Source organism: Corvus brachyrhynchos, unplaced genomic scaffold (genome assembly GCF_000691975.1).
Source record: "Corvus brachyrhynchos isolate BGI_N302 unplaced genomic scaffold, ASM69197v1 scaffold19, whole genome shotgun sequence".
In the NCBI taxonomy this organism is placed as follows: domain Eukaryota; kingdom Metazoa; phylum Chordata; class Aves; order Passeriformes; family Corvidae; genus Corvus; species Corvus brachyrhynchos.
This window is the reverse complement of record NW_008246061.1, coordinates 2,731,047-2,745,169: the sequence shown is the minus strand read 5'-3', so window position 1 is coordinate 2,745,169 and position 14,123 is coordinate 2,731,047.

Here is a 14,123-nt window from a genome sequence, read left to right as displayed (position 1 = left end):
TCCAGAGCAGGGCGCCTCGAGCCCTGGGGGCAGCTGCATGACCTCCTCTGGACTCTCTCCAGCAGCTCCAGGTCCCTCCTGTGCTGGGCCCCAGGGCTGGGGCAGCTCTGCAGGTGGGGTCTCACCTGAGCAGGGCAGAGGGGCAGAATCCCCCCTATCCCCCTGTCCCCAGGCTCAGGTGTCCCCTGTGTCAGATCCCTGCTGCCATCGCTCACTGATCCATGAAATCCCAATTGTTCCTTAATCCTTTTGCCATGTGACCCCCGGGCATTTCATTAGCACACAGGGAAACACGGAATTGTGATGAGGAGGCCCTGGTTAACAGCCCAGCCACCAAATGTCAAGCTGCATTTTTAGCTCCGAATGGAATTAATTTGCCAGTGTTCCCTCGTTAAATGTCAGGTCCTTATGACTTGTATACATTAAACAATTCACAAATTGGAAAGCACTTGTGTAATCAAGTTAAGCGTGAGGTGGGCAGATTCCCTGCACCTAAACAAACCTGAAACTTCCCTTTTCCAATTAATATTTCATTTTATAACAGCCGCCACATTAATTCTTAATTAAATGCTTATTTGAGACACTCTACTGATTAGTGTGAACTAATGAGGAACAATATGAATTGTTTATCCAGCTTCCAGTTATTTTCCTTCATAAAAAGGAATTGGTGTTTGGATGGCTCCTTTCATGTCTGGCTTTGCCCTAAAATGATTTACTTGCAGAAGAGCTTCCATAGGAACAGGTTGGATGTGAGGGAAAATTTCCTTGCTGAAAGGGGTGGCAAACATCAGAATGGGAAGTGGAGGATCCACCATCCCTGGAAATGTTCACAAGCTCTGTGGATGTGGCACGTGGGGACATGGTTTAGTGGTGACCACCATGACGATCTTGGAGGGCTTTTCCAGCCTTAATGATGCTGGGATTCTGTGGTCAGAAATCCCGTAATCATGGAATGCTTGGCATTGGAAGGGACACAAAAGGTCATTTACACAAATGTTCATGATCTTCTGATTGTGGCTGCTCTGCTTTGATCCAGACAACCACGGGCTAAAAACCTCTGGAACTAAAGTTGCATGTCCATCTTCCCAGCTAATTCCCAAAAAATCTCCAGCAGGAACTTGTCCAAATGCCTTTTCAACCCAAAACCAGCGGCAATGCTGTACTTAGGTCACGCTCAGGGCTTGTGCAGAGGCACCTGAGCCTCACCTGAGCCTCCCCCACCTCTGCAGCACCTTTTTTGAGGCAGGGGGAGCTCAGTCCCTCCACCCTGGGCTCGGGCCTGCCCTGGATTTGGAGGATTTCCCTATAAACCTGAGAACTCTGGCACTTGGAGTGCTGAGCAGGCATTCCCATGGCTGTGTCCCCTCCTGGAGCTCTTCCATTCACACCCCGTGGCTCTGTGTGTGCACTCGGGGCTGTTTGCACCTACATTTGTGACAGCCTTTATTGGCCATGAACTTGTCCCAGCCTTTTATCACTTTTTATCACCGAATCCTTCAGAACTGGGAGCTCTTCCCTCGGCTTTGCACAAGCACCTTCAGGTTTGACTATCCTGGAGGCTGTTGAAGCACAGAAAATTCGGGAGTTTGAAAACCACACCTTCCAAAATCAGCAAAAACTTGCTGGTGAGAAAGTTAAAAGGTACAAGGTCAGGGCAGATTTTTGGGAAAATGCTCTACTGGCATTTTCCCTTCCTCAAAGAAGCTCATTGACTCTCTTGGTCACTCAGAGGCTGCAAGAGGCCTCTCCCCTCCCTCAGGACAGGTCATTTTCCTTCAGGTCTTTTAGTGAAGGGACTTGGTGAAGGATTTTTTGAAAGACAAATTCATCATCTGGATTTGGTACCTGTGAAATCCTTTGTTACTAATCTATGAATCCTTTATTAACTCCTATTTATCAGCTATTGACTTCTTTATTAATTCCTATCTATCACCTATTAACTCCTTTATTAACTCCTATGTATCACCCATTAAGTCCTTCAAAGATCTCTCCTATTTTTGAAGCAGGATTTCTTTATTTCTATCTAAACCTCTTTTCTCACCACTTTTCCCAGGCTGTGATCCCTTGGTGTTGTCCATGGCTTTGCTGCTGTCCCCAGGAGGGGAATTCCCATGGACATCAGCAGGTATTGTCAGAATTGTGACCTGACGATGGTGGAATCACTGAGGCTGGAAAAGACCTCCCAGATCATCCACCCAAGCTTCAACCAACACCCCCATGGCCACTAAACCACATCACAAAATGCCACGAGTTTGGAACAGTTCCAGGCATGGTGATGCCAGCACTGCCCTGGGCACTGGTGCCAATGTTTAACCACTCCTCAGGGAAGAATTTTCTCCTGATATCCAACCTGAACATCCCCTGGTGCAACCCAGGAATGCTGCACATGCCAGGAAAACCAGTCCTAACCTAACAGCACTAAATGAAAGCCTGCAGTCTCTGCACAGGCTGAACTCACTGAAATATCAGGAGCGTGAAGGCACGGGAGGGATAAACACAGAAACGGGAGCTTTCATTGTGCCCACACAAGACCTTGCAATGAGCTCAGGCACAGAAATCATTTCCACACACTCCAAAGGAGATTTCCTGGGAGCAAATGCTCTGAGATGCCATCAGGAAAGAAGAAATTCTCCCTTTAATCCTGAGTGTTGAACCAATCCCGTGCCAGGTGCAGCCCTCAGGGCGACTCTGGGATGGTGATCATCGTGTTTGTGGGAGGGAGAGAGCCACAAGTGGAAATCTGTGGTCACGTCTGAATTTCTCCAGCTGCTCCCGAGTTTCCTTTGAAAGCTGCCTCCTCATTTGTTGCCTTTCCTTGCTGGAATATTGGGATTGATTTAAGGGATACTTTGCACAACACATCGACAACAATTCCAGCTCTGAATTCCTTGAAACCTCTTGGGTGGGTGCCATCTGTTCCTGCTCATTTCCCACCATCCCTTTTATTCTTCCAAAGCTCCTCCTTAGGAGCCCGTGGCTGGTCAGGCTCAGCCCCTGTAAAAATCCACTTCCCTGAACTCTCCATGGCAGCGCCAAAGCAAAGCCATAAAACCTTCCCTCTCTTCTGGAACCCTCGTCTTCCTGGAGATCTCCTTTTAAACCCCATTTCATAGTGTTCTGGCAGGTCTCCTTCTAATGCATTTCAGGCTTTAGTTCTTCAGCAGATTTGCAGTTTCTCAGAAGCTTGTTCCTCTTAAATCCTGGTTTTGTTTAAGTCACGAGAGCTCCTCTATATTTTTCTTTTTTAAAAAGTACTTACTCATTTAATATAATCCTATTTAACTCTAATAATTCCCTTCACCCCATGATTTGACCACTTTAGGGCTGTTTCTCTATTTTTTGGTGGATGATGTGCCCTCACCACGTCCTGCTGACCCTGTACCCAAATAAGTTTATGCCACCCAAAAATACTTTGCCCTTTCTGCTGCTCCTTTTACTTTTCCTTCTCCTTTTTACGATGCCATTATTTCTCCATGGCCTTTGAAAGCAGGACTTTAATAAAAGGGATTTCCACTTGTGGCTCTCTCCCTCCCACAAACACGATGATCACCATCCCAGAGTCGCCCTGAGGGCTGCACCTGGCACGGGATTGGTTCAACACTCAGGATTAAAGGGAGAATTTCTTCTTTCCTGATGGCATCTCAGAGCATTTGCTCCCAGGAAATCTCCTTTGGAGTGTGTGGAAATGATTTCTGTGCCTGAGCTCATTGCAAGGTCTTGTGTAGTGCTGTTAGGTTAGGACTTGTTTTCCTGTCATGTGCAGCATTCCTGCACCCTCTGCTCCTTGGGGACTCCGTGTCCCATGGATTTCCCCTGCAGTGACACTTCCTGGGCAGCCACAAAGACATTGAACAAGGAGAAACGGCCTCAGGTTGCACCAGGGGATGTTCAGGTTGGATATCAGGAGAAAATTCTTCCCTGAGGAGTGGTTAAACATTGGCACCAGTGCCCAGGGCAGTGCTGGCATCACCATGCCTGGAACTGTTCCAAACTCGTGGCATTTTGTGATGTGGTTTAGTGGCCATGGGGGTGTTGGTTGAAGCTTGGGTGGATGATCTGGGAGGTCTTTTCCAGCCTCAGTGATTCCACCATAGTCAGGTCACAATTCTGACAATACCTGCTGATGTCCATGGGAATTCCCCTCCTCTGGAATGGAATAGTGCAGGAAACCTGTGAACAACAGCACCAAGAGACCAGACCCAGGAGTTATCTCCCCAAAATGGCGCTTATGAACTATTCCCACTTCTCTTCCCCAGCTGGAAACCTGGAGACGCCTTCCGTCAAAAGCTCCCTCAGCAATCCCAGCCTGGTTTCTCCTGAGGAGCCCTGGCCTCTGCAGGGAGGAGGTTCCCAGGGAATGGTGAAATGCTGAGACACCTTTTAGCCTCCGGATAAAATCCTGCTCCCACCAAATTCCATGTTCAAATAAACCCCTTTGTTCTGTCAGAGGCTGTGACCTCTCTCCCATCTCCGCCGGTCCTTGAGGGCCTGGCTGTGGCCTTGCAGCCCCCCGGGGACAGGCAGATCCCTGTTTGCAGTTTGCCAGGCCCATTGGATCATTACTGTCCCATCTTTCCTCAGATTTCTCAACTCTGCCGCCTGTGGATGGCGTCTATTGCAGCCCACTCCCCTTCCATAATCATTGACAAAACCCACACTGGGGAAATCTCCTTTTCCAAGAGCTCAAGGAAGCAGCTGGAGCTCTGTCCCAATTACCATTTTTCCATAGTTAGCGCTGCTCCGGGGGGTTAAGCTGCAGGCAAAGGTGCACAAAAATATGGAAAAATCCCCTTTTGCCTGGAGCAGGTCCTGGAGACCAACAGGGAGACTCCACCAGGAGCATCCCAAGTGAGCTGAATGGTGAGAACAGCCCAAGTTGTGCCTGTGCACCGCAGTCTATCTTGGATTTAACAGCAGAGAACCACAAATGTGGGAGTGTGTGTGAGAAAATGATGGAAAATTGGGATTTCCTGACAGCTGCTTGGCCTCCCCACCAGCACGAGGGTCCTGCAGGTCGCCCTGCAAGGCCAAATGACTTTGAGAGGAGACAACCCCTGCAGGGAGGGCTCAGGGTCACCAAGCAGCTCCTCCTCCATGGAAATCTTTGTGGTCTCTGACCCCATGGAAGCTCCTGGAGATCCATCCCCGCGGAACAAACTTGGCAGCTGAGGTGGAAATTTCCCTTCAAGGCAGATTTTCAGCTAAAACTTTCCCAGAGAAATTTGTCCCTCTGAAGTCTCCAACTTCAGTGTGATTTTCCTGAGGATTCCTTTTAAATACCAGGATGTTCAATTTGGTGATTTTAAGGATTTACTTTTTTTTAAGACAGTCCCAGAAGCTTTGGAAAATTATTTCATAACTCTAAGAGCTTTTATTGTTTCTGTCAGAAATCTTCATGGGAAGAAGCAGTTCCCAAGCACATGTCAAAAAAAGAACTCCTTGTCCTTTGCAGCCAATCCTGGTGGCCTCTGAAGGTCCAGGATTCTCCCTCCAACTCCGGAATGGGTTCACCCTCGAACATTTTTTGGGATCATGCCAACAGTGAGAGCAGACACAGCATTATTCCTTTTCCACAGGTACCAGGGAACTGTTCCTGAAGATCTCCAAACCATTCCTTCCTCCTGGCTGTGAGCAGTGAGTAGACACAATTCTCTGCTGGCTCAACCTGTGTCAGGTTCTGTCCACCCAAAATCCCAATTAATTTATTTTGGGAACCTGTGCATCAGCAGGTTCTGCACAAGGGCCCTGTCTGTCAGCAGGACCAACACTGGGAAACTTCCAAAATGAACGGGAGATGGTCTTGCTTCCTGCTCCATGGCACCAGCCCCTTTCCAAGGACAGCAAAAGCCCTTTCCACCTGTGGAAATCCCCCCTCCTGTCAGCACAGAAAAGGAAAAGGGAAATAGAGACATTATGTCAGGTCTCAGCTGGTGCTTCACTCTCCTAAAGAGCTTTTTCATGGCTAGGAGTTGGCAATTCCTATATTCCCTTTAGGTTCTGCTCAGCTTAAACAAATATTTAATAAGAAATGGGATTTAGGGGAGGTGGATCGATTCCTGCAGCCAGGCAGGGATTTTGAAAGGCAGGATCCAACCTCCTTGCATGGACTGTGCAGCTGAGGGCACTCTGGCTAAATTCATCCTGAGGTAAAGATTCCTCTCCAGCATTCAGGTTTCACCTGCACCAGAACGAGAGAGGCACAGCCAGATGGATTTATCAGTGGAGCAGTGGAAAAACAGCCCCTGGCACGTCCAGGGAGTATTGATTTATTCCTAATCAAGGCCAGGATGTGTGAGAGGGTAATTTCTGTGCCAGGCAGGTGATCCCGGGTGCTGCAGCTGGGAATTGCCCACTGAAGCGTGAGCTGCACGTCCTGGGTGAGTCAGGACAGCTTGGAAGGGAGGGAGAGAAAGCTCTGTTGGCAGGAGAGGGCTTTGCTCTGTGCCTGACCCTCAGGAAGGGGCTATTCCCATGGGGAGCCAGGGTTTGGATGAAAATCCCAAGGCAGAGGATATTATCCAGATTAGTTTGTCCCTACAAATTACCCTGCCTTACATATCCTCATCCTCATCCTCATGGGCACCATCCAAGGGGCATCCAGCGTGGATATCTCAGGAATGTCAGCTGGAGTTCCGAGTTCAGGAGGAAGAGCTGGTCCTGCTGCCTCCCCCCATTCCTGCCACAGTCACTCCAAAGCTCAGGCTCCAACCTCCTGTTGCAGGAGGAGTTTTCTTCCTGTTCACACAGGTTTGGCTCCTGGTTTGGACCTCATTTGAATCTTTTCCTCCTCCAGGCCGTGCATCTTTCATCCAGGTTTCCAGTGGTTTCCCAGTTCTGCTTGCAGGAAGCCAGAAGGGTTGATCAGGGCTCCCCTGATGCAATCCCTGGGCATCCAGTGCTGCCCACACCAAGGCTCTGGCAGGAATTTGGCTCCTCTCCACCAGGAGCTGCTTTCCTTCATTCCTCACACCTTGACACCAAGAGGAGCCAATCCAGTGGCAAACACAGGGCCAAATCCCTCCGTTCAGGAAACCGCCTGGAAAACCAAGCTTCAGGACGAGCGCTAATTTTCTGTCATTAATCTGGGGGGAAAATGTATCACAAGCATGGGTTTTGGTGGGATTCCAGCTCTAATCCCACTAATGAGATGAGCTGCCCAGCTGGTACTTAATGGCTGAAAAGTGGGAATTCTCCTGCTGGGAAAAGCAGCCGTGTGGAACCGGAGCAGGGCTGGCTAACGAGGCTTAAACTCCAGCATGGATCTCTGAGGAGAAGCTGTGACACTGCTGGACCAGCAGAGCAAGGGGGGGATTTAGGTTCAAGGGATCATGTCTGAGTGTAACGAAGGGAAGGTTTTATTCCATTAAATAAAGATGAGGGGATTTAAAGCTACCTAACTTCTCCTGGATTAACGGGGGATAAAATTCACTGGGAAGCACTCAGAGGGAAGCTCAGCCTTGGAAAGGTCACCACAGAAAATTGGCAAGAGCATCACTCTGCCTCTCTTGTGTCTTCTCAGTCTGCCAAGCCCTGGTTAGTCACAGGTTTAGACCATTCCCAAGTATTGTGTGCCCTGCCTAGGACTGGCTCACTTTTTATGATGGTCAAGGAAAACTCCCTCCTGACCACTCTGTTCTCCTTTGGGCACTTCCCTGACCACAGATCCCTTTTCCTCCCCCAGCCTTCAGTGTCCCAAATTCCTCAGACTTTCTGGGAATGAGCTCAGAGCCCAAAGCTGCATTTAGCTGCCACAGAGGCACAGCCCCGCCACTGATGTTCCCAGAACCAGGGGGGAGTTCACAGCATCTCCCTCCCTCCTCCCTCCTCATCTCATGCTTTTCATGGTTATTATTCAAACTTAGAAAAACAAACCCCAAAAAAGCAGATCCTCCAAGGGCAAAGGGCAGAACAAGAGTGAGATGAAGGGGAAGAAGTCATGGTAGTGACCTCCCCATCAACTACTGCACCCTAGGAGAGGGCTGGAGCCCCTCTGCTCTGGAGCCAGGCTGGGAGAGCTGGGAGTGCTCACCTGGACAGGAGAAGGCTCCAGGGAGAGCTCAGAGCCCCTTCAAGGGCCCAGAGGGGCTCCAGGAGAGCTGGAGAGGGACTGGGGACAAGGCATGGAGGGACAGGACCCAGGGAATGGCTTCCCAGTGCCAGAGAGCAGGGCTGGATGGGATATTGGGAAGGAATTGTTCCCTGGGAGGATGGGCAGGCCCCGGCCAAAAGCTCTGCAGCTGCTGCACAGCCGAGTTGCCATTTCCATGCAGGTCATCTTCATTCATTCCCTGTACTCCAAGGCAGCTTTAAAGGTTCAGGTGAAGGCTGAGCCTGCAAATTCTGGCAAGACAAGTTGGTATTACACAGAAATAATCCCCATCAGAACAGGCCAAACAAATGTGACCCTCATTGTCTCCAGCCTCAGCTGCCCTATTTCACTGCTGCCTTTCTCCCTCTCAGCTGAATGCTTTGACTTTGTGCAGGATTCACCCATCCTGCTGCATCCAGGGCTCAGCCAGACAGGGACTGACACCACGTGTTGGGGGCAGCAGCAAAGCTCCCTGAACAGTTCCCTAAAAACAGGGGCAACTCGAAGGAAAAAATGCCACAGCTTCGGAATCCCAGACTGGTTTGGGTGGGAAGGGATCTTACAGCCCATCCAGTGCCACCCCTGCCATGGGCAGGGACACCTCCCACTGTCCCAGGCTGCTCCAAGCCCCAATGTCCAGCCTGGCCTTGGGCACTGCCAGGGATCCAGGGGCAGCCCCAGCTGCTCTGGGCACCCTGTGCCAGGGCCTCCCCACCCTCCCAGGGAACAATTCCTTCCCAGTATCCCATCTAAACCTGCTCTTTTTCAGTTTGAAGCCTTTGACTTTATCCTCCTTGACAAGGATATTGTATTTCAGTTGTGCATTTCCTGTTTCGTCCAGGAACAAGGATCATTTTCACAGCCTGAGAGATGCTGGGCCCTGGCTTTCCAGCCAAACCCTTTTCCTGGGAATTGTCTCCCCCATTAGGCTTCTTTACCTGAAGAATTGTCCAGCTGTACTGCCAGGCATCCCACAGAGCCTGTCCATGCAGCCCTTGGGATTTCTCACAGACGTGCACCTCTGTACTTAATCAAGGTGAGTTAAATGATGGCTTAAAGGACAAGGCTTGGTTTAAAGTGAAGAAACCTTGGTTTACCAAGGTTCTCCCAAGATATTCTCCTGCTGGAAAGTCCCAGATAGGTGAATTCCTCCTTTATCAGCCCTTCAGAACAGTGCCAGTGTCACTTCTCATAAAAAACAGGTTTTGAAGGGGGATTTTAAGTGTTCTCAGCTTATAAATATTTCATCTTTCTTTAACAGGCGCTGTGGGTCTGCAGCCACTTGTGCACGTCACGTTTACCTCGCTGTGAGTGAAACCAGGAGCTGGCAGCTTGCAGGAGACAGGTCAGCACTTTATCTTCTGAGCCAGCACCTCTTGGCCCCACTTCCATCCTCAGATCCAAGCTTTCAGCAGCTTTGCAGTGAGGGAATATCACTCCAAGATGAAGCACAGCAAACAAAGGGCTGATAGAATGACAGGCAACCCTGGAATTAGCAAAATTCCCTTAAAAACCCACTTTTTTTTCTGTTATGAGGGAGAAAAAATTCCTACATGTTTTATTAGAGTCTCTGTGACAAATTAAAATGTTCCTGAGAATGACTGCTTTTCCTGGGGCATGGGAAGGCTCTTTCCCCAAAGTAAAATCATTGAAAGGAGAGGTGGGAGAGGAGAGAACCGATGAAGGATCACCTGGAGCGAAGAGGATTTCACTGTACACAGTGCCCAAACTCCAAAAGACTTGAGAAAGAAATGAGGCTTTATTGAAATTTTAAAAAAAGAATGTGAAAGAATGTGTTGATCCAGAGAAAATGTCACAGTCTGAGGGAATTACAGATTAAATTAGTCCAATTTTTAATTCTTAAACTCTCAGTGCAGTTCCTAATGCTGGCAGTGCTGAGATCCCTCCTGCCCAGAGAACCCATCCCAAATGTCCTCTTCCTGTAAAAGCTCTTTTCTGGCATTTTATGGAGTGCAGAGTTGCAATTTTGAGCTAAAAGTTCAAGTCCAGGCCATGCCCTTTGGAAAGGCCACCCTGTGGATTCTGTGGATCCCCAGTGCCTGCCTGGGACGCAGGCGCCAGGCTGGGAGATTCTGCTGAACATTACAGTAAGGAAGGGTCCACAGAGCCAAGAAGGACCAATTAAATATTGAATTTTCTTGTGTGGAGAGCTCTCCAACTCTGCAGGAGCCAGAGCCTGTCTGTCACCAGGAAACTTCCCTTAGGCAGCAGTAGAAGTGACGTGTGAGGATGTGAGGGAAGCACCGGGATGCCTGAGCAGGCATCAGTTAGTTTGGAGCTGAATGGGGAGTCCTGGGAACATCAGAGGCAGGATTCAATCTGTTGGAAGTGGGTGGCAGCTCCTCTGCCGTGCTGAGACAGGTTTGTAAAGAGGAAGTGTAAAAATAATAATAGGGGAAAAAAAATCAGCAGCGTTTAATGTGCAGGGGTTGAGGAGCATTTTCAACTTGGTCTGCAGCTCCTAGGAGTAGTTTGGGTGCTGGAAAATCTCGTCTGCTGAGCTCTGCAGGTCCTGCAGGACATTCAGGGCCAGGTTTTACTGAAGGGTCAGTTTGAGGCATGGGGCTTTGCAGGAGATGCTGCTCAAGCGGTGCTGCCAAGGTTGGGAAGTTGGATCTGTGCTGGAGAGATGCTGGGTGAGAAACTTCCACCAGACCAACACCCTGGAGTACTGGAAGGTGTCCCTGCCCGTGGCAGGGCTGGAATGAGATAAATTTGAAGGTCCCTTCCAACCCAAACCAGTCTGGGATTTCCCTTGGTTTCCCATGATTTCCCTTGGTCCTAAGCTCACCTTCTGGTTGCTCAAGCCCAGTCCCTCAGGCTCTGGAGATGGCAGAGGTATCCCTGTGCTGGCAGCAGCGGATCCAGCTCTCCAGGAAGGCCCCGGAGCACCTGCAGAGCAGCAGACCCTGCTCACTGACAGCTCCAGATACAGGGGACCTGATGGTGGTGGCTCATCCAGGGCTGCAGGGGTGAGGGAATCTGGGATTCGGCACCTGCAGGACAAGGTTTAACACAGCTGCTGGAAGGCACAGGAATCTACGCCCGGCAGAGCATCCCTAATCCCTGTGGGATCCCCACAGGATGGGATTTACCCTCCTCTCCACACTGCAAATCCCACACTTCCAGAGCCGTGGATCTATTGGAGATCCATGAAGCCAAGAGGGAAGGAGGCAGGAAGAGATGGGCTCTGAGCAGGAGCTCAGCCCAGAGGGATGCGCCTGTGCTTTAGTGCCTTGCCTTTATTCCTGGGCTTATGGGGTTTTTTGTTCCTATCCGAAGGCCATTTCATACGAATTGTGTGTGATAAGAGGGTGTTGGATCCACCCACAGTGGGTGCAGTGGAGAGGCCACTCCAGGTTCATCTTCAGTCACGTGCCAAAGGTAAAAAGGTTCCTGGTCCTTGCAGAGGTTCTTGGTCCTGATCAAGCGGGACGGGGATGAAGCCATTATTTTTCCATTCAAGTCCTGATGGTTTATTAGATGGTGCTCAAAACTGCAAATCCCCACTCCATCAAAGAGCACAGGAAGAGGACATTTGGGATGGGTTCTCAGGGCATGAGGGATCTCAGCGCCGCCAGCATTGGGAATAGCACTGAGAACTTAAGAATTAAAAATTGGACTAATTTAATCTGTAATTCCCTCAAATTGTGACATTTTCTCAGATCAACACTTTCTCCTACTTTTTTTTTTTTTAATCTCAATAAAGCCTCATTCCTCATCATAATAAAATTTAGCTCTTTGTTGGAAGATTTTCACCAGCTCCACCTACTGCTGCTCCCGTCCTCTTCAACACTTCCTGACTCACTGCTGCTTCCCCTCCTCCGGATGGGGATTGGGAAGCTGCTTCCCAGCAGGGGTGGGTGCAGCCTCCCCTCAACCAGGTCTGCAATGGTGATCAGGCAAAAGCACAGGAAGAAGCACAGGAATAGGCCTGGCTCTTGCTTTGTGGCGAGGAGCAGAGGACTGGAAGGAGTGTGGAGCTGTCCTGTTTGGGAATGTTGGCAGGATGGCTTCCATGTCTTTCCTTTCAGGGGAGGGTCCTCAGGTCCAGCGTGCTTTGGGATAAGCCCTTGGTCATTCTCCAGGGATGAACTCCTGGTCATTCCTCAGGGATGAGCTCTTGGTCGTTCCACAGAGATGAGCTCTTGGTCGTTCCCCAGGGACGAGCCCTTGGTCGTTCCACAGGGATGAGCCCTTGGTCATTCCACAGGGATGAGCTCTTGGTCATTCCCCAGAGACGAACCCTTGGTCATTCCACAGGGATGAGCCCTTGGTCGTTCCCCAGGGCTTTGGCTGTGTTTCCGAGGGAATGTTTCTTGCTGAGGTTGCTCTGGGTCTCTGCAGGTGACCTGTGCCTCCTGCAGCAACACCCTCAGGGCTTTCTCTTCCTTTACATTTCCAGTCCACATTCTCGCTCCAGGCTCTGAAGTCTGCCAATCCATTGGCACTTTCCTTTCCTTTCTCCATGTTCCCCTCTGTCTCCACAGAACTCCATGTCCTTCAGAGGAATCTCCCAAGCTCTCCTGATCCAACAGAGCACTTTGAAACACGGATGTTTCCTTCCACTCCACAGTCTTAAAGCAGGAGACTCCAAAGGACAAAGTGCTGGATCCAGGTCCTGGATCAACAGGAGTTCACAGAGTTATTGATCTGCTCCTTGAGGCCATGGGAAAAGGGATTCCCCTGACAGTTAGGAAGGAATTGTTCCCCCTCTGAGGGTGGGGAGGCCCTGGCACAGGGTGCCCAGAGCAGCTGGGGCTGCCCCTGGATCCCTGGCAGTGTCCAAGGCCAGGCTGGACATTGGGGCTTGGAGCAGCCTGGGACAGTGGGAGGTGTCCCTGCCCATGGCAGGGGGGGCACTGGATGGGCTGTAAGGTCCCTCCAACCCAAACCATTCTGTGTTTCCAATTACTCAAAGCCAAGATGTTGCTTCAGAACAACTCAGTACCTGTTTAACACCATCCTCCCATGGCTTTACTCTTCTCTGGGCAAAACACCCCGGCTGAATAAAACACCCCGGCTGAATTCCTCCAATCTTTTCCCATATAATTTCCAGCCTCTGATCTTTGTCTTTTCAGTTCACCTCTCATTTCTCCTCTCTTTCTCACAGTGCATTGCCACGTGGGGATAGCTTCCTTGACAAGCCCTGAGGACCCTCAGCTCTTGCTGCTAAGTTGGGGTTGGGGGAAACTTTGTCCTCCCAATTTGTAGGACACACTGGAAAGCCCAGATCAGCCTCTGAAATGGTGCTGCCACTTGTCAAACCACACTTCACTTTGGGCATTTCATCTCTCCTTGTCCTCACTTCTCACCTGCCTTTGCTGCCCTTCACCTTGTTGGTTTTACAAGAATTTTCTAATTGGATCACCAGTTGTCACCATCAGCCCTTATCCAAATTTATCCACGGAGCTGAAAGGAGGTTTTTTGTTGCTTCAACATCGTTGTGTGGTGCTGCTTGGGGTCTCAAGAGGAGCTGGTGCTTCCAACATCCCAGGAGAGCAGCCCCCTGCCAAACCAGCAGCTGGAGCCCAGCTGGGACACCCTGGGCTCTCCAAACTGGAACAGATGTTCCCATTTAGGTTTTTAGCTCTGTCTGAACCCTTCCATCAGCTAAGCTGGTGATAAAAAGATGGAAACAAATAGCTGGCTCTTCAATCCCCCTGGAAATGTGGCACTATAAAATGAGCTAAATTGTCCAGCTGGAATCATTTTCCGTGGGGTCAGAGAGCCAGGAAAGAACCAAAAGATTGAGGAGCATCAGGAAATCTGTTCTTTTCCTACAACGACAACAGGTATTTACCAGACAATAAATTTGTGGCCCCATTCTTGCAGTGTCAATGAGTAATTTTATTATTCATCAAAACTAAAATATCATGTATAAAGATGTGTTTGTAGGAGCCACAGAATGTGTGATTCTTTATTGCTAGGGGGGGTTGCATATTTTGTATTTGTAAAGCAGCATTAACATAAATTCCACCAAGTTCTCGTCTATTGTCTGTGTGGGTGTTGC